Raw genomic sequence first — 21,834 nt, 5'->3', positions numbered from 1 at the left:
GCATATACGAATATATATATATATATATATATATATATATATATATATATATATATATATATATATATATATATATATATATATATATATATATATATATATATATATATATATATATATATATATATATATATATATATATATATATATATATATATATATATATATATATATATATATATATATATATATATATATATATATATATATATATATATATATATATATATATATATATATATATATATATATATATATATATATATATATATATATATATATATTATATATATATATATATATATATATATATATATATATATATATATATATATATATATATATATATATATATATATATATATATATATATATATTCCTTTGGGAAGGCATGTGAACACAGAATTCATCGCTATCAAAAAAAAGAGACTGCTAAGACGGACCCTTGCGGAACACCATTTTCTTCTTGGTAGACCCCGGATAGGATCCCACCGATTGCCACTTGGAAGCTTCGGTTGGTGAGGTATCCTTGTATGAATTTGATGAGATTCCCTGTAAAGCCCCATTCATGCAGCTGCTTCAGTACGCCTTCTCGCCATACCCGGTTGTATGCTTTGGATAGATATAAAGCCGCGATATCCACGTGTTCTCCTGATCGCCTGGCGGCGTCGAGTGTTTCTCCGAGTGATGCTAAATAAGTACCATAAGTACCCTTTCCTTTCCGAAATGCGAATCGTCGATAGTCTATCAAATTTTTGTCTTCTAGAACTACGACAAGGTGGCGGTTTACCATTCGCTCGAATACTTTTCCGGCACAGCTGGTTAGGCTGATTGGACGGTAATCGCTTGCTTTCCTGACTTTCGGTCCTGGTTTTGGTATTGGCACAACGATACTTTTTCCCCATGTTGCTGGGAAGGAGCCCGAGGACCAGATCTTGTTGTATGAGTTCAGGAGGGCGGTTTTATCTCGCAGCTGGAGATGTTTCAACATAGGATATCCGATTTCATCTGGACCGGATGAGGTGCCTCGTCCAGTGTCCAAAGCTAGCAATAGTTCCTCCATCGTAAATGGTTTATTATAGACCTTCAAATCTCCGTCGTCTTCGAATACGGCCGGATTCGCTTCACTCCTGGCCTTGATTCCCTGGAAACTTTTACTGTAGTTTCTAGTCGCTGATAAGCTCTCAAAGTAGCGACCGATCTCGTCCGATATCCTAACGGGGTCGTCAGTCACGGAGTCATCGATCGCAACTGAATACCCGACGGTTCTACGCTTACCGCTAAGTGCGTTTACCCGACGCCATAGTTCCTGTACAGGGGTTTTACTGTCGATACCATCTATGAACTGTTCCCAACTTCGGTTTTTAGCTTCCCCAATATCTTTGCGACAGTTATTTCGGGCTGCTTGGAAAGCGCCCAAGAGTTCTGCTATTTTCGGATGATTTGGTGGTGTCTTTCTGAGCTTCCTCAGTGCTTTTCGACGCTCCTTGATAGCTGTTCGCGTTTCGGGGTTCCACCAGTGAACTGCGCGTCTGCCCGCTTTAGTGCTCGGGATGCTTTCTTCTGCCGCATTAACTATTCTTTCTACCAACTCCTCTACGGAGTATTCTACATCTCGTGTGATTCGCTCAAAGCAGGAATCTTCGAATGCCTCCCAGTTCGCCTCCTGGTACTGCCATCTTCTCCTTCTCGTTGTGGTGGGTGGGGTGTCGTTGGTGGTTATCTCGATGGGGTGATGGTCGCTACCAGGATAACTACTCCAGTTCAAGGCATTGATTAAATCGCTAGTGCAGAGCGTGACATCAATAGCCGTGGCAGTGGCTCCTCGGCAAAAGGTTCTGCTACCGTCGTTCATTACTATCAGTCCTTTCTCCTCCGCAACGTGCATTATTGATTTACCTCTGGCGTCATCACGATTGGATCCCCACGCCGTGTGATGTGCATTGAAGTCTCCTGCCAGAATGAAGGGGCGATGTAGTTGGTCGATTAAGTTTGATAGTTTGGTTTCAAAACCATCAACTCCATGGCTCGGTACGTAGATTGATATTACCGTTAATCGAAAGGTGCCTTCGATAATAGCCCCTATAGCAAGTAGAGGGGTATCTAGCTCAATGATCGTATACGGAGTATCAATGTGGATTCCCAAACCGATTGATTGGTATATGTTTCGACCGGATTTGAGAATCCATTTGTATTGCCCGCTGAGCCAGTTGTCTGGACAATCGACCTGGTGCTAAATGTGTTTTCTGGATCGCCAATGTAGTTGAGGGGTTGTTTCGTGTGAGTATTTCCAGGTCGTTTATATTATTCGATAACCCGTTGATGTTCCACTGCAGGACGATTTTTCGCAGCGGGTTGGGGTTATTAGTGCTTGCAGGGAGGAAGCAACTACTTTGACTGGTGGTCCTATTTCGGGATGCGGGAGCCGCTCGAGTTTCTGGGAATCTTCTGTTTGAAGGGTTGTCTATTGGTGATGAGCGCGATCGCATTTTGTTGGCAGCAGCAACGTCTTTGTCTGCTAGCGTTGTCTGGAGCGCAATGTTGTTCTATTTGACTCATATTTTCGTTTTCCTTAGCATTGGTTGTCGTGGTCAGCATGGGGTTCGTATCGGCCGCACTGGGAGGTCCTCCATCAACGGGTTGGGGTATGGCGTCCCGGATGGATTCGCTCGCCAGTTGTGCTCCCATTAAAGGGAGTGAAGGGGGTACTGCACTTTCCCCGCCTTCAAACCGATTGGTGTTATTGTTGATTTGGTTGAACGTTAAGGGTGATTGTAAGTTGAATCAGTTTTGTGTTGCTGAGGAAGGAGTTTCGTTACATACTGTCTTCCTCGAAGTGCATAGTTTGGTCCACTGAAATGTTGTACGATTCTCGATCGTCGTCCGAGTCCTCAATGGTTACATTCTCATCAGAATTTAGTTGGCTATTGATAGGATCAATCTTAATGGTTTGCCTTTTTGGTGGCGGACTTTCGCCAGCTTGCATTACTGTATAGATGGCCGGGCAGATAGCATTATTTTCAGTTGTGGTTTTAAGATTTCGTGATCGTTTTGGATTATTTTGTATTGTGTCAGTGTTCATTGTGGAGTTCGCCGGAGAAGATCGTCTGGTATGGTTTCCTACCGCGGCACTATGTGCTTTTTTCGCGGCTGATGCCATCGTGATGTTTGGTTTTGAGCTTTCTGTTGATTGACTGGCCTGTGCGATAGTAGTATGTGTTGCTTGTTGTTGGCTGAGATTTGATTGCTTAGATCGAATGTGGTGTTCCAGTTTGGCGATATAGTCTTCCATCTTCTGTAGCTCTTTGTCCTTTTCATTGATCACCTGAATAAATTTATCCATTTGTTCGTCCTTCTTAGTCATCATCTTGAAGATAGCATCGATCTTGTTTTGCTCGCAGGACGGCTGAGCTGGTTGGGCTGCCGTTGATACGTAGCTCTTGTTACCCGCAGAAACTCGTTTTCTCGCTTCCAGGAAAGGTAGATTATGGTCGATCTTCATTTTTATCACCTCCGTCTCCTCCTTATACATAGGACATTGCCTGTCGCTTTGTCGATGGTCTCCTTTGCTATTATTGCAATATTCTGCAGTTTCACATGGCTCGGCGTGATTGTCACTCGAACATTTACCGCACCGTGCTGGGCCAGGGCATCTTGCTTTTGTATGACCGTATTGGAAACATCCGTAACACAACATGGGATTCGGATAATACGGTCGGGTTCTTACTCTTAATATACCAACCGTCACGGATTGCGGGTAGGTTGTCTTTCCAAACGTCAATATGGTTGTTGGTGTGTTAACTTCTGTGCCATCTATTTTCCGTTTGATTCGACGAATGGCCGTCACGCCCTGGCTAGACAGATGGTCTAGGATCTGTTTGTCTTCGACTTCAATCAGGTCAGCGGAAGAGACTACACATCTGGTAGAATTCAAAATAAGGGGCGGAATTACAGACACGGGAGTATTGTCGATTAGTTTCGTCATATTCAGCAGTTTGGTTACTTGCTCGGGCTTCCTTACCCGTAGCGTGTAACGAGTACCTTTCGCCTCGGACGAAGCACTCTCGATGTGTCCTGCGACATCCTCCACACTTTTACCGACGACAAAGGTGTTCTTAGGTAGAACAGCATCGCCTGTTCCTTCCATCATCAGGATTGTTAGCACACCAAATTCGTTTTGCTGGTCCATATATTCTGGTAGACGCCTACCCAATGGCGCGGGTGGGCCCCGCTGAAGAGGCCATCGCACTGTGCGGCCTTCCTTCTCTACCGGTTTGTCACCTTTACTCGATTTCAGAAAGGATTAGACTTCAGATCCAAAGAAATGTGGGCAACAATCACCTGTTGCCTACCCCAGACAGATTCTTTTTAGCAGTTTCGCTGCTTATTCCCGAGTCTCTTCACGTCACGTCAACGCGCGGTTGTTAACTAGTTCTCGGAGGGAACACTCGGTTACCCACAGTCCGAATTTTTTTTAAAATCGACTGATCACGTGATTTGTCAAATGAATGGAAACGCACGGTGGTCCACTTTTGAACACTATGGTAACGCACTGAAGTCCACTTTACAAGTCTGTTCTCCTGTTATTTAACCGAATAAGCAGTCACAATTTTATTTTTCTGTTTTCTCCGCGGTGGTCGCGGGGCGGGTCCACGACCCTCCCCAATCAGTGGTAAGTGTACACGCGTGTTATAGGATAGTTCAAGAACTGGTAATTCGTCCGGATGGCGGAGTACCACTTCGGGGGCGGAACACCCACGACAAATACTGGAGCACTTAACTGAGTACCAACTATTATATTCTATTAGCGTACACGGAGCGACGAGAGATACGTCTTTTCGACCCAAGTGTTGCTTTCGAACTGCATCATGGAGAAGATATCAAGAAAAAAGTATTCCTAATAACGAATTTCGACATATTTCTATAATTCATACTACAGGGTGATTCAACAAGTTTTTTTAGATGGCATTTTCAAGTGGTTAATGGGTTCTAACAGCAAACCACCATGCTATTGTTGTTCAGTTTTGTTTGCCATTTCATAATGGAACGACTTACCCCGGCTCACCATCTTCAAATTGTTCAACTGTGTTACGAAAATGAGCGCTATGTGAGGTATGTGTTTCGTGCACTCTGAGCATACAATGGTCGACATAATCGACACCGTTCTCAACAGCTTGGCTTGTCCTATGCAATAACTAGGCGTATAGAATGAAGATGGGCTCAATGTTATTGTGAATGACCCCCATTATCATACCAATGGAATTATTGCGTGAGAAATTCGGTGAACGTTTAATTTATCGCCGTGGACCTACATCCAGGCTTGTTATTTACTCACACAATGTGCAAAAAAGAGCGAAATACACCGATGAAAAATAAAGCAGCACAAAAACACTGCGATGCGCAGAACGACCGCACAAAAAGAAACTTGATAACGAACAAGAGAAGGATCTGTGCACCAAGATCTACACAATTTCGCACAAAGAGTCACCTTGAAGAGTCATTTTGTTGTGCCTACTCTCACTGGGAAGCAGGTAGGAAAGCGAATCAAACTACAATTCAGATAAAGATTGATCACAAGAACGCTTTTAAAATGTTTTTTGCTTGCCTTCTCTGCTTTCGTGCGCGTGGGACTAAGATTCACACTAAAGAGCCTCTTTGTTTCTACTCTTTGTGGTGTGCAGTTATGGAGTAGAATACACATATGGGAGCAACACACATCGGAGTGAAGAGGTTTATTGTGAAATAGAAGAGCAGTGGCTCGCATGAAAAGTGCAAAGCGCGTTGTTATTCTTCTCTTTATTTGCTCTCCCTGCCTAGATCGTACGATATCACATCTCCAGACTTTTTTTCCATGGAACTAAGTGAATTAAAAGTCTATGTGGATAAGCCTGCAACGATTGAAGCATTCGAAATCTACATTACTCGAGTAATTAGCGAGATACCACTTGAAATTCTCGAACGCGTCATCAAAATTGTACCACTCGAATAATGGTAATGGCTGCTATGGTCCAAATTTTAAAGAAATCGTTTTCAAACAATAAAGAGTAAAGAATGTTCTTTCGAGTGATAGTAAAGATTTCGCAATTAAGGTCATTTGATTTTTTTGCTGTTTTAAAAAATACTCTATGATGAATCACCCTGTCTCAAGGAACAATTTTGGCTGCAAAAAACGTATTTAATATATTCAAGCGACTGCTATTCAATACTTAACCAGTATAAATTGGAGAATTTATACAGCATTTGCTAATTATAGTGCTGCTGTAATAGCGTTTCTTCAGTCGCAGTTCAGTGTATCATATAACGTTCATTCCACTGTTTGTATAGACAAGTGAGCTGATGACTAGTTTTTTCCAGTTTTTTGATTTTGAGGATGCGATTATTCAACAATTGATCGGCTTGTTATAAACTACCCGTGTTCCCAAGTTCTCCCGTTTTCTATGGGATTTCCTATCATTATGGGACTGATATGCGATCATGGTCAGTAAAGCACTTGAAAAACTAATCGGGAAAATATCATTTTTTTCGCGATTTATTTTTTGTTCAATTGATGTCATCACAACAAAACCTTACCTTCCACGATGAAACTTTTTGGATCCATTACCCTTATTCCAACATTTGGATTCGATCCCGGGTACATTGTATTACAACAATCCTCACTCTTCCTTCTAAGCCACATCGCCTTTCTACTAGCGCGTGGAAAATTGGTCATTATACCAATCAAGTAAGTACGCCCGCTGTCATATATTAGTAGCTGAAGTGCGGCTACATTGATATCGTTGATCAGCGTTATGTCAAATGCAAGTTTAAAACCGGTACCGATCAACTGTTTTATAACAGCCTTCAAATATGTTTATTCGAAAAGGGGTACAACTTTAGAAATACAAAGATTCTTACAAGATTTACATATAACACTTTTAATCATTACACGTTGCTACAGTGATTTTGAACTTTTCAAGTGAACTAGTATAAGTAATACCATCATTGGGGATAACTTTACGCCAAAACTAGAACGTTTTGTTCATTACACTCAACAACTACGATCACGCAACTTCAAATTTGAAACTGCTTGATGTCTTACATATGGTAGAAGTACCTCCAAAGTCAGTGAAAAGAACTTTCAGAAAATCAAGATTGAATAGGAGATATAAAGAACTAAATATTGGCGTAAAGTCGCCCCCACAGGGGGCTACATTACGTCAAGCAGTTGTTTTTTGACATTGAAAATGTCTTACTGCACTATCTGGGGCTGGATGTCATTCTAAAATCTAAAATCAAACGATGTCACGTTTTTGCGTCACAATTTTGAACGCTAATAACTTTGTTATTTATGAACGGATTTCCGTCTGGTTATCACCAAACAATTTGGAATTAACTGAAATTATGTTTTATTGCTATACTGTTTTTGTACTTCAATAGTACACTATTGAAAAACAAGCAAAAATGAACAGATCTCGAAAACGTGAAACTCCCATACATCAGTCAATCTATCCCCGGCAGCGCTGTCAATAGGGAGCAGCTTAGTAATTCAAACGAACACAAAAAGTTATAAATAAATGTGCCGCGTGCCTGTTTGCTCTTTTGCCAGACAAATAACATCGTGCCTATAGCGTCTCGTACAGCCCCCTGTCAAGGACGACGTCTCTGTACAGACAGCATCACTACCATGAAAGGCAAAATATTGATTTTGAACCGATTGATTAGAAGCTGTATTTAGTTACAAAATGTCGATTTTCTGAATGATATGATATTAAATCATCCCACAAGATGCAAAACGCTGTGTGGAATGCTTGAATATCAAGCATAGTGCCGAACATAATTCTTTGTTTGGGGCTTTATAGCTATAACGCCCCATATATGTAGGTCGCTGTCAAACTCCATATGATGGTATAGAGTTGCCAGGGAGCTGGTCTCGTACGACAGATTTGATCACCCAGCACACTACGCTTCTATGAATGACGTCATTCTCGACTATTTAAAGAATATCATTCCTTGAGCGACTTCATTCTTCCGTCGAACGTCGGGCCGTAAAGAACAGCAGTAGCAATCATGCATGTTGACAATGCGCTGCGATGAGTGCTGCATTTGATCACTGCTACCGCTGGGGGTGATCCGATGTAAATAGCGCGCGGCTGGAAGAGTTGGCAAACCTCAGTTGAAGCTGACTAATTGTTCTATTCTGCATGTTATTATTGTTAAATTAAAAGCCCTTTTAAGGGCTATAACAAACAATAAAGAACAAATTTGAATATGGGACCGTTCATAAACCACGTAGACCGAAATTTGAGAATTTTTAAACCAACCCCCCCCCCCTCCCCCTTAGTTGACCTTCGCAGACTTTTACCAACCCCCCTCCCCCTCGCCAAAAGTCTACGTAGACTTTTAATTTTTTTTATTCGCAAGAAATGTGAATTTAGCAAGAAGTACATTATAATGTTCAATTAAAAATAAGCGTTCAGATTTATTTCAAGCTTTTTAAATATTAAGAAAGATTTTTCACATTGGTTTTTTTGTCTATGATTAATCAATTAATACCGATTCAAGGTGCTTTCCATACCACAATAGATCAACTCAATGGTCGCGGTGGTTCCAAATCCCAACAAAAAAAAGGTGCTTTCCAACGTTTGTGTAGCGGAATACTTCTTTTCAAGGTTAGTCACTCAAATATATGTAAAAAGATACATTGCTATAACTAGCTTAAATTTTGGCCGAAGTGCGACCTACACCAACAATGCAGAATTGCTAAAAACTTTTTGAGCCTTACTGGTGCATTCAAAATTGTTAAATTATAAGAAACAATTACAAATTAATACTGTCGATGTGTACTATCATCTAGACTAAAATAATAAACCAAACATGCACACAAATTTCACTTTTCGCGAACAAATTTCAATATTTCTAAGATAATAAGATCATCTAAATTGCCTTATTTGATTAAGGGAACGAAGCTATTTAAATCTTCCCAAAAATATTTATATTTCTTATGTAATTAATAGCCGTATCACCTTAGAGTATTATCGCAAAGTATCAAAGTTTAACTCCGAATATTTTCGAAGATAAATATAGTAGAGCCGGTTTGCACGGCGTTGCATAGGGTCAAGACGTAAAATTTAACCGGTGTTTAAAGATTTTGAAATCAGTGTAAATGATTGCAAGAGAAACTGATTAACTCGAGTAAACACTTTGTTGTAGAAGTTTAACTACACTACTGCTTTAACCACCGAACTTATTAAATAAAAATAAAAAAATTAATCTACTTATTGTTAAAAATCGGGTGTTTTGTTGTTACAATGCTTAACTTTGAACATTTTTTTAACTTTTTATGGTTCATGCATTCAATGGTCCATGCATGTCTGCTAACTAGTGGTGCTTCAGATGATTTCACAGTCAAAATCTTCCGACGAGAGGAATTTTTGGTGATCATCTTTGGAACTGTCATTTTGTATTATTCCTAGATCAAAACTATATCAAAATATACGCAAGAAACAAAAACGTGTGAGGTTGTCCAAAAAAAATCGTGGGTTCTGGGTTGAGTGGTCGCTTAACGAGTAGTTACCTCAATAGTGTATAGGGTTCGTCGCGGTTGCGATAATTACCGCAACCGCGCGGTATTTACCGCAACCACTTTTTCCCGCAGATGCGGTGCGGGAAAGAGCTTTTACCGCGCGGTTTTACCGCAACCGCAACACAAAAAAAATTGATGAAGTGATAATTTTGATTATTCTAAATTGATAAACAGACTGCTATAACGAAAGAAAATCAATCTGTGTCCGAAATATTTTGACGCTATTATTTTTACGACATATTTTGGACTAGTTATTTTATACTTCTAAGAAAAACTTCACAAACTAACCATTTCAAATACATAAAATGCAAGATCCAAATAGAGACAAAATTATTAGATCATTTAAAAATAATAAATTTGTACTCTTAAATCCAATTTAAAAGTACATCACTTCTTCCGATTTCTGTTGGAAATCGTGAAATTATGAATCGTTTTCGATATCAATTTTTCAACTGAGAATTTTGACTAATTTAAAGGAATTAGAGAGAAACTATTTATGCTGGGACTTAAACACAACCCAAAGAATATAATTATCCTCATCAAACCAAACGAATTTAGAGGAATTGGCAGTAAAGGATACAAATGTATGAAAGCGTCCAAAATAAGGAGGGGTCCAAATTAGGATGATTATTCTATTATTCGTTCATCAACATCGTATTTCTATCATTGCTGTGTAAATTCAATGTGAATTTTTCTGCAGTCAATTTTATTGGACTCTTTCTCAAAAAGTATGCTGCATAGTTTTTTTTTCGCGTACTTCCATTCAAATTTACTATAATTTTCTACCAAATTAAGTCCTAATATTTTTCAGTTAAGACTATTTTGTAGCTTTTTTTATGTTTTTTTGGCCAAATACCACATAGTTTGACCGTTCACTTCAATTGAAGTTTTTGCCATTGGCTCTTTGGGAAAATATTAGGGGAAAATACATTGAATGCTAGAACTTTCGAACTAGCCTTTAGAAAATTACACTTCATACATTTTTAAAGGGAGCAATCTTAGTTTTCTGTTTCTTGAAGAATGCGGAAGTTAGAGTTTTGGGATATTTTGTCCGTAAACCCCCTATTTTTGAAAATCATTTTTGCTGTATGCTACAAATCATACATTTTTTGCAGTTTTTCTAATATTCAATAATTCTGTACCGGTTGCGACCGGACTCCTGTATAGAGCAATTTTTTTTCGTCAAATATGGCGTCGTTCTTATTGATGAAATACAATATGCTTTTATTTCACTGTATTGGAATATATGCGTTACTATATAGAAGTACTAGTATTTCGACTTTAATTTTTTTTGGTGAAATTCCTTGAAGAATGAAAGGTGGTTTTTACTACGTAAATGCGAAAATCATCCATTTAATTTTCATATGTCAAAAACATTGAAAATATGAAAATTTAAAGAAAAAAATTTGCAACTTTATTTCTTATTACATTTTTATTCCACTTTTTTCAATTAACTGAAGGGTTGTTAAAATAAAGGTTTTCCTATTACTGCAGTAGTACGTTTTTGAATGTATGATGTATGCCTTAAAATGTACGGAATTTTATTAATAGAAAATGCAAAAGTTGATTTTTTTCATAAGCATTACATTCTGAGGAGTCTCTTAAAATTAAATTTCGTGTGAATAAGAATCATATTTTATTATATATGGTTACACAAATGAACAATTTTTCAACACTATTTTTAAAAATATAAAAATTTTACCGCATTGCCGTGCGGTGCGGTGCGGTAAATAATGTGCGGTTGCGGTAAGCGGTGCTATTATTCTTTTGCGGTTGCGGTGCGGACAATCCATTTACCGCCCACATCCGCACCGCGACGAACCCTATTAGTGTACTAGCTCTGAAGTTTCAGCATAAATACTGAATAGACCGATATTTTGAATAACACTTTCTTTAAATCCCATTCATAATTAGTAATACGAGAATAACAAAAAAATAAAAGTCTACGTAGACTTTTTCAAAGACCCCCCTCCCCCCTCGTACACAAACATAGACTTTTGCCTTTTTTTACACAAACATAGACTTTCGAAATATTTATCTGATGTAAGTAGCGTGAGAAGGCAAACCTTTTTTTTGCAGCTGACTAATTGTTCCATTCTGCATGTTATTTTTGTTAAACCAAAAGTCCTTAGTTAGTTTAGTACTTTTCATTCCATAGCATGCGTGTTTGTGGATCCCACAAATAGTCCTTTTCAGGATTCCACCAATGGACTCCAAATATAGAACATTTCAGAGTTAATGTAAATTAAACCACCGAATATATGAAGATACATATGTTAAACTTTCTTCGTTTACGAATAGTTTGAGTTATGACCAGTTATTTTTCTATCGTGCTTGCAAACATTTAATTTGATAGCAGGTATTTAAAGATAGATGTAAGGTTTTGTTTGTGAGCATCATTAATTTATGTTCCCATTTCGTGGATTTGAATAAAACTTTTTGAAAACTTGAATTTGTCACACTACAGGTTATCGATTTTAATTTAAAAATTCAACAATTATCTCTAGTGAAGAATAGCATGCCTGTGTGTAGTTCTGAAACAGTCGATGGCATTAAGGGATTTTGATTTGGCCACGGATAATATTGCTTGCTCATAAAACTGGCTGCATTTTTAATGTTATCGTGGTCGTGTCTTGTACACAACCTTTAATTTTTTTGCACAATCATGTTAACTTCTTGATTTATTGTTATGGATTATGCTCGTTATTGTTGTGTGAATGCAAATGAATGTCGTACTCGTAAAAATAAAAGGGTGCGTTCAAGAACTGCCTACCACGCATTCAAAAACCTTGTTTTGGAGAGTCAATAAGTCGTCCAATGAAAAACAACAAGCGGCGAACAAACGCTTTTCATGATATACTTTTTTATTAAGCCTTATGAATTAGACAACCTTGTTTTAGTATTTTTCTAAAAGTAGTTTTAATTGTGTTCCGGAGTGCAAAGGACACATTCTTTCGTAACGTTTACAACGATTTGACGAATCTTCATTCGACAAATATGTTATAACTTTATCAAATGAACGCATATAGCAAAAATGATCACAGATTCAGAAAGTAGACAAAATTTCACGAAAGATTCAATCAACATAAACTGAATATACTAGAATTTGATGATTTGACTTTTATTGAAATACGTCGAAAGTTCTAATTTGTGACGGGTTGTAACGTCACGTTACATAATCGGTCGTAAAACAATCCTCTTCCAGTATATTCAGTTAAAGTTGATTGAATCTTTCGAGAAATTTTATCTACTTTCTGAGTTTGTAATAAGTCTTGATGTAGGCGTTCATTTGATAAAGTTATAACATATTTGTCAAATGAAGATTCGTAAAATCGTTGTAACGTCACGAAAGAATGTGTCAAAGGCTTTTCCATCAGAAACGCGTCAATGGCGAGTTCATCCATCTTTAATGAGATATCCATTTCCAATATACTGAGGACCTTTTTGTTTAGTAAGATTGTAACCATAAGGTCATTCGCCTCACTGCAGAACTATTTCCCGCTGCATTTTCTGTCATTCCACAACAAATTGCTTCAATACACATAGTTTAAATAGTTCTAGAAACGATAGCGTTTTCATTTGTCTGCGTCTTTGCAACTACACTACTCAACTTGCAAATTATCGATTACTGTTATTTTTCAAAACAGTCAAACTAGTACGCTAATAAAAATGGAAAATGCTTTGAATTAGAATCAAATCCCAAAATAAGAGAAAAGTAGCCCCAATTTTAGATAAAATGTACACATGGTCAGCCAAACAAACAAAAATGCGGATAAAAAGTACAAACACAAATAATTGCATTACATTGCCAGGTTAATTTCAGGTAATCTAGGGTAATTGCGGGAGAGATGCCGAACTCTCTGTATTTCGTATATGGGGTCACTTTTATACGATAATATGATATTGTGAGATTGTCTTTCGAAAAATTACAACACTGGAGATGTAAAATAATCCTTATTATTTACTCACGAAAATTTTATTAATGATTATGTGCGTCCAGTTGCATAACGAAGCGTCGAAAATATTTCAGTATCACATTAAAATTTCGTTTTTTTTAATTGTTCGATTTTTATTTGGTAAATCATGTATCGGTTGAATAACTGGGACCTTTTAGAAGGCATTCTGATCATGAGTACAATCATCCATAATTTCAGAGAAACCTTATCCGTTACACAAGGTTGCGCAAGAAAAATATTTTTAAAATGTTTGAAGAAAAAATATTTCTAGAAATGGTAGTACCCCCTTAAGAAAAGTGTAGGTGCTAGCCGATTTATCGGTATAATCAAACTTCAAGAAACTCAGCTGAACACCTAATCACAAAAAATATCAACGAGAACTAAAAAATAGTTTTGTTCACCATTTTTCAGTTTGTGACCAAGGTGCGGCGTCTCACCCGCACATGCGGCATCTCTCCCGCAATGACCTTTTTTTAAATGCGCTTGAAAATTTGATGAATTTTTTTTTCATGACAAATATCATTCCACAGTATTTTAGAAACTTGTCGCAATTGATAAAAATGATTTCATCGAATATTGAATGGTTTACTTTGAAGCAGCATCGATTTTTAGAAATGTGCGTCATCTCTCCCCAATTTACCCTAAATCCTCTTATCTAATAATTTGACTAGTATATCACACTTTACCAAGAGAATTTAAGTTACAATGCTTTTTGAGTACATTTTATATTTCAGTTTCATCGCCTACTACGATTACTTGCAAGTATTTTCTTAAACCTATATCCATTTTCTATATTTGTGTTGAACATGCGAATAATAATGTGTTTTGCTTTTGTCAAAATAAAACGTTAAATTTAAACTAGAAGCTCAAGTATCATTCTTTATATTTGGCGTAAAGTAGCCCCCGTGGCGTAAAGTAACCCCCGATGACGGTGTCTCATCTAATCAACTACAGCACAAAATAATGTTTGAAAAATTTTGTATACCCTCAAAATCTTGATTAATAGCAAGAAACCCATTTTCTAATACCTTTGACACAAGAAAATGGCTACGTTGTCATATTTCAGACGATTTTCGATTTTTTAACAGTTCTAGAAATCATTCTTACTCGAGCATTCTAGAATAGACCTTTCCAGTGGTATGCCATATTATGCTGTTTTGTAAGAAATATTGTTCGGGACATCCCGGGACACAAATAAGAAAAATAAAAACGTGTTTAATCCACCTAACAGCTTGATGAGACATTTCTTATAACTCTTATCACTCTTCGGATATTATATCGTTTGAGAGCATTTAGAACTTGATGCTTCGCGATGTTTTTGATAACACATACTACATGGGATAGTGGCAGGACTCAGAGAATCGCTCAAATCAGCATAGGACAACATCAGTGCTAGAAATCTCAAACCAAATCAATGGGAAAGCGAAAAAATGGCCCATAAAATAGACATACCAACGAATTATTGTTAATGCTCTGTTAATAAAATATCTATATTGTGGTGGGAAAACTGAATTTTCCTAAAGGGGTTATATATTGTACTGAAACAAAAAAACAATTTTTTTTGAATCGATTTGAAGTTTATATTTTACTCAAATTTCCAACGCGACTGAGAACTAAGAAATCAACGCGTTTTCTTGAAAAGGGCGATACTAACAGTGATACCATTCAAAGAAAATCAACAGTGAATATTTCCAGACTTGGTTTTATTTCCTATTTAAGAACTATTGTGTTTTTTTACATCCTAGATTGCATGATTCAGTGATCGAAACCCAAAACTTCATAAAGTATTTGAAATTATTAAATTAAAATTTGTTTTGCTATTGAAATTGACAAAATGATAGTATCGCCCCTTTGGTTATTGTTTACTTTTTCAGTCTCACCTATCAGCATTGAAGTATCGCCCTTACGTTTTTTTACAATAACTACCGTTCTACACCACCGATTTCGTCCGTGTTTTTCAATAGAGATCATTGTTACTATTTACAGCTGGTATCAGCTTGATAATCCTAAAAAATACGAAAATAACAGTTTCGCCTCTAAACTGTTAGCAAAAAAATTATCGCCCTGTTTGTTTGCATGGAGCGTGGAAATAAACAAACAAAAATACAGTTTCGCCCGTTGTATTTTTTGCTGTAGTTTAAGAAAGCAATATCGTAGAATCAAAATTTTTAGGTTAATTGGTTGCGTTTCAAAGCCCTTATTCGCATGTATGAAAAAAGCCCTATGTTTACATTTGTAAGTATCGCCCTATTCACAAAAAAGCGTTGAAATGAAATCGCCGCTCCTGATATCACGCTATCTCTGAAGTGCAAAATATCTCCCATACGGAGAATCTTATCTTTACAGAAGAAAGAACATTTGTTTGCATAGTTTCAAATTTTACTTCGACATCGACTTTAACTAAAGGTGACTTCCCAGTAGTATCCTTGATTTGAATTATTATCGCTAATCCTAATGCCAAAGAACAAATAAAAACCTCACGAAAACGAACCGTTTGGGAAACTCATCATCATTACTGGAATTTTCATTTTCACGAAACTTTTCGATAACCTTCCGTCACTTGCGTTAATGCACTGGGTGCACAGTGCTCTAAAAATCTAGCAAAATCATCTTAGGGCACCAGCGGGTCTGTAAAGAATACTAAAAATTAATTTCTATTCCATAATTTTCAGTTCAGCAATTCGAGAGATCGTGCTCACCGCAAGCCATGAAACATAGACTACGTTGTGAAGCGATGGTCACTATTTATTAAAAAATCACGGTTAAATAAAAAATAAAACTATTAAAAAATTTCAAATAGTTTATAATTTTCACAAACGTATTGAGAAAAATTGTTTAATAAGCTTTCGTAATATTGTGTAGGAAAAAAGCTGAAAATTTGAAAATAAATTTGAGAATTATGATTGATTACAGAACTCTGGAATTTTCTATTGGAATGTTTTCAGGCAGGAATTTGATATTGATGCTATTAGACAACTGTGAAATCAAGACCAATAGAGCAGTTACATATCAGGACCCCATTCCGCCAATTTATCAAAAGTCCTCATGATGTTTACAACAACAGGTTATCAATCTACGGATTAGATAATGTTATTGTAATATTGAATTAAATCAGTCTGCATCAATAAATTTTCAACTTCAATCCAATATTTTTTTGGGTGTGTGGGGGGGGGGGGGGTTGTATGGTGTTAAACACCGAAACCTTCTCTTGGCTACGCCGTTGCTTGGAATTTTTTATTTCGCTTTTCATTTTCCGAAAGGTTTGATTATTTCTAGCGGTTGTAGATAGAAAAATGAAATACAAAATTCGTTTTATCGAAATAATGTTTGGCTTATTTCAATGGATTATTACTATACTGAACAATAAATAGGCGACAAAGAGTAATCCACAAACAACAAGCCATAACTTTTAAAGTATTCAAAATAGATATTTGAAGTCTTCAGTAAAGTTATTCGCAAAAGTAAGTGCTACAAATTTGCTGAAGGCATCATTTCGATATAATCACTTTCAAGAAAATTTGTAAAAATATCTCACTCATAGGGCGATTAATCAGCAAAATCACAATACCAAAAGAAAGGGCATATTACCTCCATTAAATTCTCCGAAGATACTATTGACCTAAAATAAGCCGTTTTGGCGTTAATAATAGATTACATGATTTTGGTCATATTTCTGGCAATGGAAAATGATAAAAATATTTCGTCCGCATTTAATGTTAAATATCTTTTTTGATAATAGTCCAATTTCAACAATCTATAGCTTGTTCGAAAGGTATTCGTTAAAGCTGTCTAAAAACATATAAATTGTTAATCTATATTGTCAATTTCGGCAGAATATTTTAAAAAAACTGCAAAAAAACGCCATTTTTACGCATTCAAACATTCATATCTTAAAAACTAAACATCACAATCAAAAACAAATTAATAGCGTTCATACTGTTTTTTAGTTCTTTAATTTAAAATTGGTTTGGATAAGATCGGTTCAGCCATTGCTGAGAAACACGAATGAGAATTTGTCCGTTACATACACACACACACACAGACATTGTCCCAAATCGTCGAGCTGAGTCGATTGGTATATAAGACTCGGCCCTCCGGGCCTCGGAAAAAATCTTGAAAGTTTGAGCGAATTCTATACATTTCTTTTATAAGAAATGTAAAAATGGCTTGGTTCCTTGAAAATAAAAGTTTTCAAACCTGTCCAATATCTATACTCAAACAGTTGTCAGAAGATGTCGATTTGACGGATTACACAACATTGAATTATTTGGCCTCTTTGTCGGGTTAGAGAAATCTCTTTAGAAAAACCTCTAACCTTATGTACGGGGTTAGGAATCGAATCCAGGTGAACTGCGTACAAAGCAATCGTTTTACCAACTACGCTATGCCCACTCCTTCCTGAATGATTTTTCTTGGATCAACCTTGGATAATCTAAATTCCGATAATCACGATTACGATTGAGATGGTATCCTGAACGCAGCTACTGAAGTTACTATTCGAAATTGGAATTCGCTTCAGAACATTTCGATAGAATGTGATCAATTTAATGCAAAGCATCTTTGGTTACTTTGTATGAAATGATTTTGCTGCTCCAGGGATCAGTTAAGCATATATTTTGATTCCTGCTCCAGGGTAGTGTGCGATCAAGTAAAAAACGTGATATATCAAATCCGTTCCTGGAACAGTTGGATCAGCATCACACCGAATTGAGAATGAATCGAAATAAAGCGAATAATGGACGAACTACGCTGCAATGGGTGATGTCTACCATCGATTTCCTGTTACGAGCGAGTATCTGATTGCTTGGTTTTAAGACAATTCAAAAATACTGCATCCCTGAAAGCAACATTAAAAGATTTCGTGCAGAATATCTTAACAAACCATCCCAAAATTATCCCAATTTTTGAAACCAAAACTAATCGATTTAATAAAGAAATCAGCCCAATTTCGGTAACTAATCCCTATTTGCAAACACTTTCATTGAAGATTTAGTTATTAAAATAAGAAAGAACTATTTAAAAATCCATAAATTGGTTCATGGTTGCGGAGATATCATGCGCACCACTAACGCTACTGTAAAGAAATACTTCGCGGTAATAGTTGTCGAATTTGTCGATTTTGGCATGAAAACATGAACAATATTTAGTAAAGACTTGCGTAAGTTTTGGGCACTATACCTTAAAAAATTACAAAAAATGTCTTCATATTACTAAGTTCAAAGAAAGATCGCCCATTGATATGCGAACCAGTTGAAAAATAATAGTTTACAATTACTACCCACTCCAAGTGATTTTTTGCAGAAGGTAAGTTTTTTGGAATAAATTAAAAATCCTTTTCTCGAGATTCGGAAATCCCGGAAATCCAAAAATCCCGGGATGGAACCTCTAAACATAACATACAAATATATCATATAGCCATGCGATATTCTGTTTCTTTACGTGTAGGTTAGACGGCTTAATCAACACTAAATATTTAAATTGCAAACTATTATAATATCTGCGCAGAAAAATCGTAGAATCAGTAAGAATAAACAAATTTTAGTTTTAATAAACGATTTTCCCGTTTGATGTAGTGACAACCAAGATTCAGGTTTGATTTTATCAATACTGTTGCTTGAAATTACCAACAAATTCATTTGTTAGCTTTTCAATAGTTTCAAAAAAAAAATATTTCGTTTGAAACAACAAAATCATGATAAGTTTAACAAACAAGTTCAAAGAAACAAAAATATCGTTTGTATTAACCAAAGGAGAGAACAACTCAAATTTAGCTGAAATCAAACAAAGATTCCGTTGGTTTTGAACAATGGGATCAGCTACATCTAACAAATTTTATTTTGTTTCAACAATGTTTCTATTTAAAATGCAAACAGAGGTATTAGTTGAAGTAAACCAAATGCATGCTTTCAAGAAACGTCCATTTGAATTTGAAACAGTCATCCGTCAAGTTTTAACGTCAACTAGACGTTTTGTTGTTTCAAAAAGGGCTGATTCTTCTGCTTGTATGTCAATTGTATTTCATTATTTTTGTCTGATCATGTCCTATACCGCATGATGTGAGATGTTCTACTCGATGACTCAGTGCCGCAATGCTACGATTACGAATAACCTTCTAGACATTGCATTTGATGAAATTTCGAATAGTGGCGCGTCCACTACCCGCAATTAAATTATTTTACGGTGTTTTTCCGATAATCGAGGTTTTATCTTTAAAGTCATTCGCGGGGGAACGACAGTTGGTGACTTGTTGATAAAATGATCTTATTATTTATAAATCAGAACGGATTGGTAAAGATTGGCATTCGTTAATTCGGAATGGATTCGCATCTCCAACATTGCTTGATAATGGTTTGGAATGGCCGAGGATGGTTTGAAATGTGCCATGAAAAAAAATGAATTGCTTGAACTCCACGTTTTGACAGTTAATTTCGATGCAATCTAAACAAAACATTTCCAGTAGCATGACTGCAGGAACAAATCAAAACAAAAACAAATGTTTTTGCCAGAATTATTGAAAGATTCGAACATAAAGTGTGCAAAGTTGCCAGTTACATCAAATTTGAATGCGAGGAAAATTGGATTGAGATTCGTTAGAATTGTTGTACTTTCTTTGATTTTTTAGAAATACAGTCAGGTTTTTTACGCGGTTTTCATTTACGCGGATTTTGAAATTAACGCGGTTTTCATTTGCGCGGATTTTGAAATTTACGCGATTTTCATTAACGCGGATTTTTAAATTTACGCAGTATCCATTAACGAGGTTCTCATTAAAGCGGATTCTTAAATTTACGCGGTCTTCATTTACGCGGTTTTCATTTACGCGGATTTTTAAAAATCCACGCGGATTTTTAAAAATCCACGCGGTTTTTTATTTACGCGGATTTTGAAAATTACGCGGTTTTCATTTATGCGGATTTTGAAATTCACGCGGTTTTCATTTAAGCGGCCTGTATCCCCCGCGTAAAAAAACTTGAGTGTACTCGATGTGTTGGAAAATTGTTCAAATTTTCTAAAATTGACGGAAAAATACGAATTTACGACGTTTCTCTCGGTCATTTGCCTCTTTTTCGGGTTTCAAAAATTACTTTATAAAAATCTTGCGAATTAATTCGATTTATTATTAAAGAAAACAAAACGGCGAAACATGCTTTTTTCGTGAATTTGCTTTGACCCTTCTTTTCAAATGGAATACATTAAGGCAAAACTAGCAGCCGGCGGGCGAAACTGTTTAACCATTTCGAGAATGGCGAATTCTGAAGAGCGAAATCACGACTGGCAGATGAATTGGGCCTAAAGATTGTTTTAGGTTCCACCAACCAAAAACATAGTAATCAGTTTTTTGAAATATTATTATTTGTAGTTAATTTTCTACATTCCGTTGATTCCTGTTCCTAAAATTGTATAGCATAGTATTCAATCGACTGGTGTTTGGAATTGGATTTTATCGAATCGAATCTTTTCTAATACACGGAATCTTAGATGAGATATATTAAAGTGTATACCGCGTAAAAAACTTAATACACGTAGTTTTTTACGCGGTATACACTTTAATATATCTCATCTAAGATTCCATGGATTAGACAATATTCGACATCTTAAAAGAGGATTCAATGTACAAGAGATGAAGACACCCGAACAAAGAACTCGAACGATTTTCACCGAGAATAACGTCTGACGGTGATATTATTGAAATGGAGCAAAAGGTTTTTGGTCACACTTGTGATGACAGGACAACGACATCATCAAAAAAATTTGTGGCACACTGCGGCTGAAAATCATGCCCACATTGAACTCCGAGAAATCAGTCACTTTTCGACATACAGCTTGACAGAATGATCAAATGCGCATGACTTTAAGGTAAGCTAAAAGCTAATGGGGGGAAATACAAATAAATTACATGCAAATACCAATTAACTACTGACATCTGAAATATGCATTCATATGTTTATAAATAAGAACGAAAAAGCGGAAATTTCTTACTTCTTATCATAAAATAACGAAAACGGCCTTACGTGTACTGCCATTTTACGCATACTTGTCTCATGTGATTAGATAGATAATTATATAGATAGAACATAGAACAATTACGCATAGAACGACGGAGTAATTCTATTGTATTTCGATGCTACACAATAATAATGACAATTCGATACAGGATCTGTCGAAAACTAATGGAATGGAAACTTTTTAACTCTAGAATTACGAATAATCTAATCCCGAAACAACAGCTGTGTTTGTCATCTGCTGTTTTGCTTCGAGCATCAAAATATGTAACTTAAACAACAATAATATATTATAAATATGCTTTGTACGTTA

The 21,834-nt window shown here is 36.3% G+C and overlaps 1 protein-coding gene across 8 annotated transcripts in view; it reads right to left on the bottom strand.

Annotated features, from left to right (window-relative positions):
• Positions 1–21,834, bottom strand: part of LOC131677965 (synaptosomal-associated protein 25) — a 202,616-nt gene that overhangs the window by 14,963 nt on the left and 165,819 nt on the right. The window lies entirely within an intron of this gene.

Source organism: Topomyia yanbarensis, chromosome 1, assembly GCF_030247195.1.
Source record: "Topomyia yanbarensis strain Yona2022 chromosome 1, ASM3024719v1, whole genome shotgun sequence".
Classification (NCBI taxonomy): domain Eukaryota; kingdom Metazoa; phylum Arthropoda; class Insecta; order Diptera; family Culicidae; genus Topomyia; species Topomyia yanbarensis.
The sequence above is the reverse complement of the archived record's forward strand: the minus strand, read 5'-3'. Positions and strand labels throughout refer to the sequence as shown.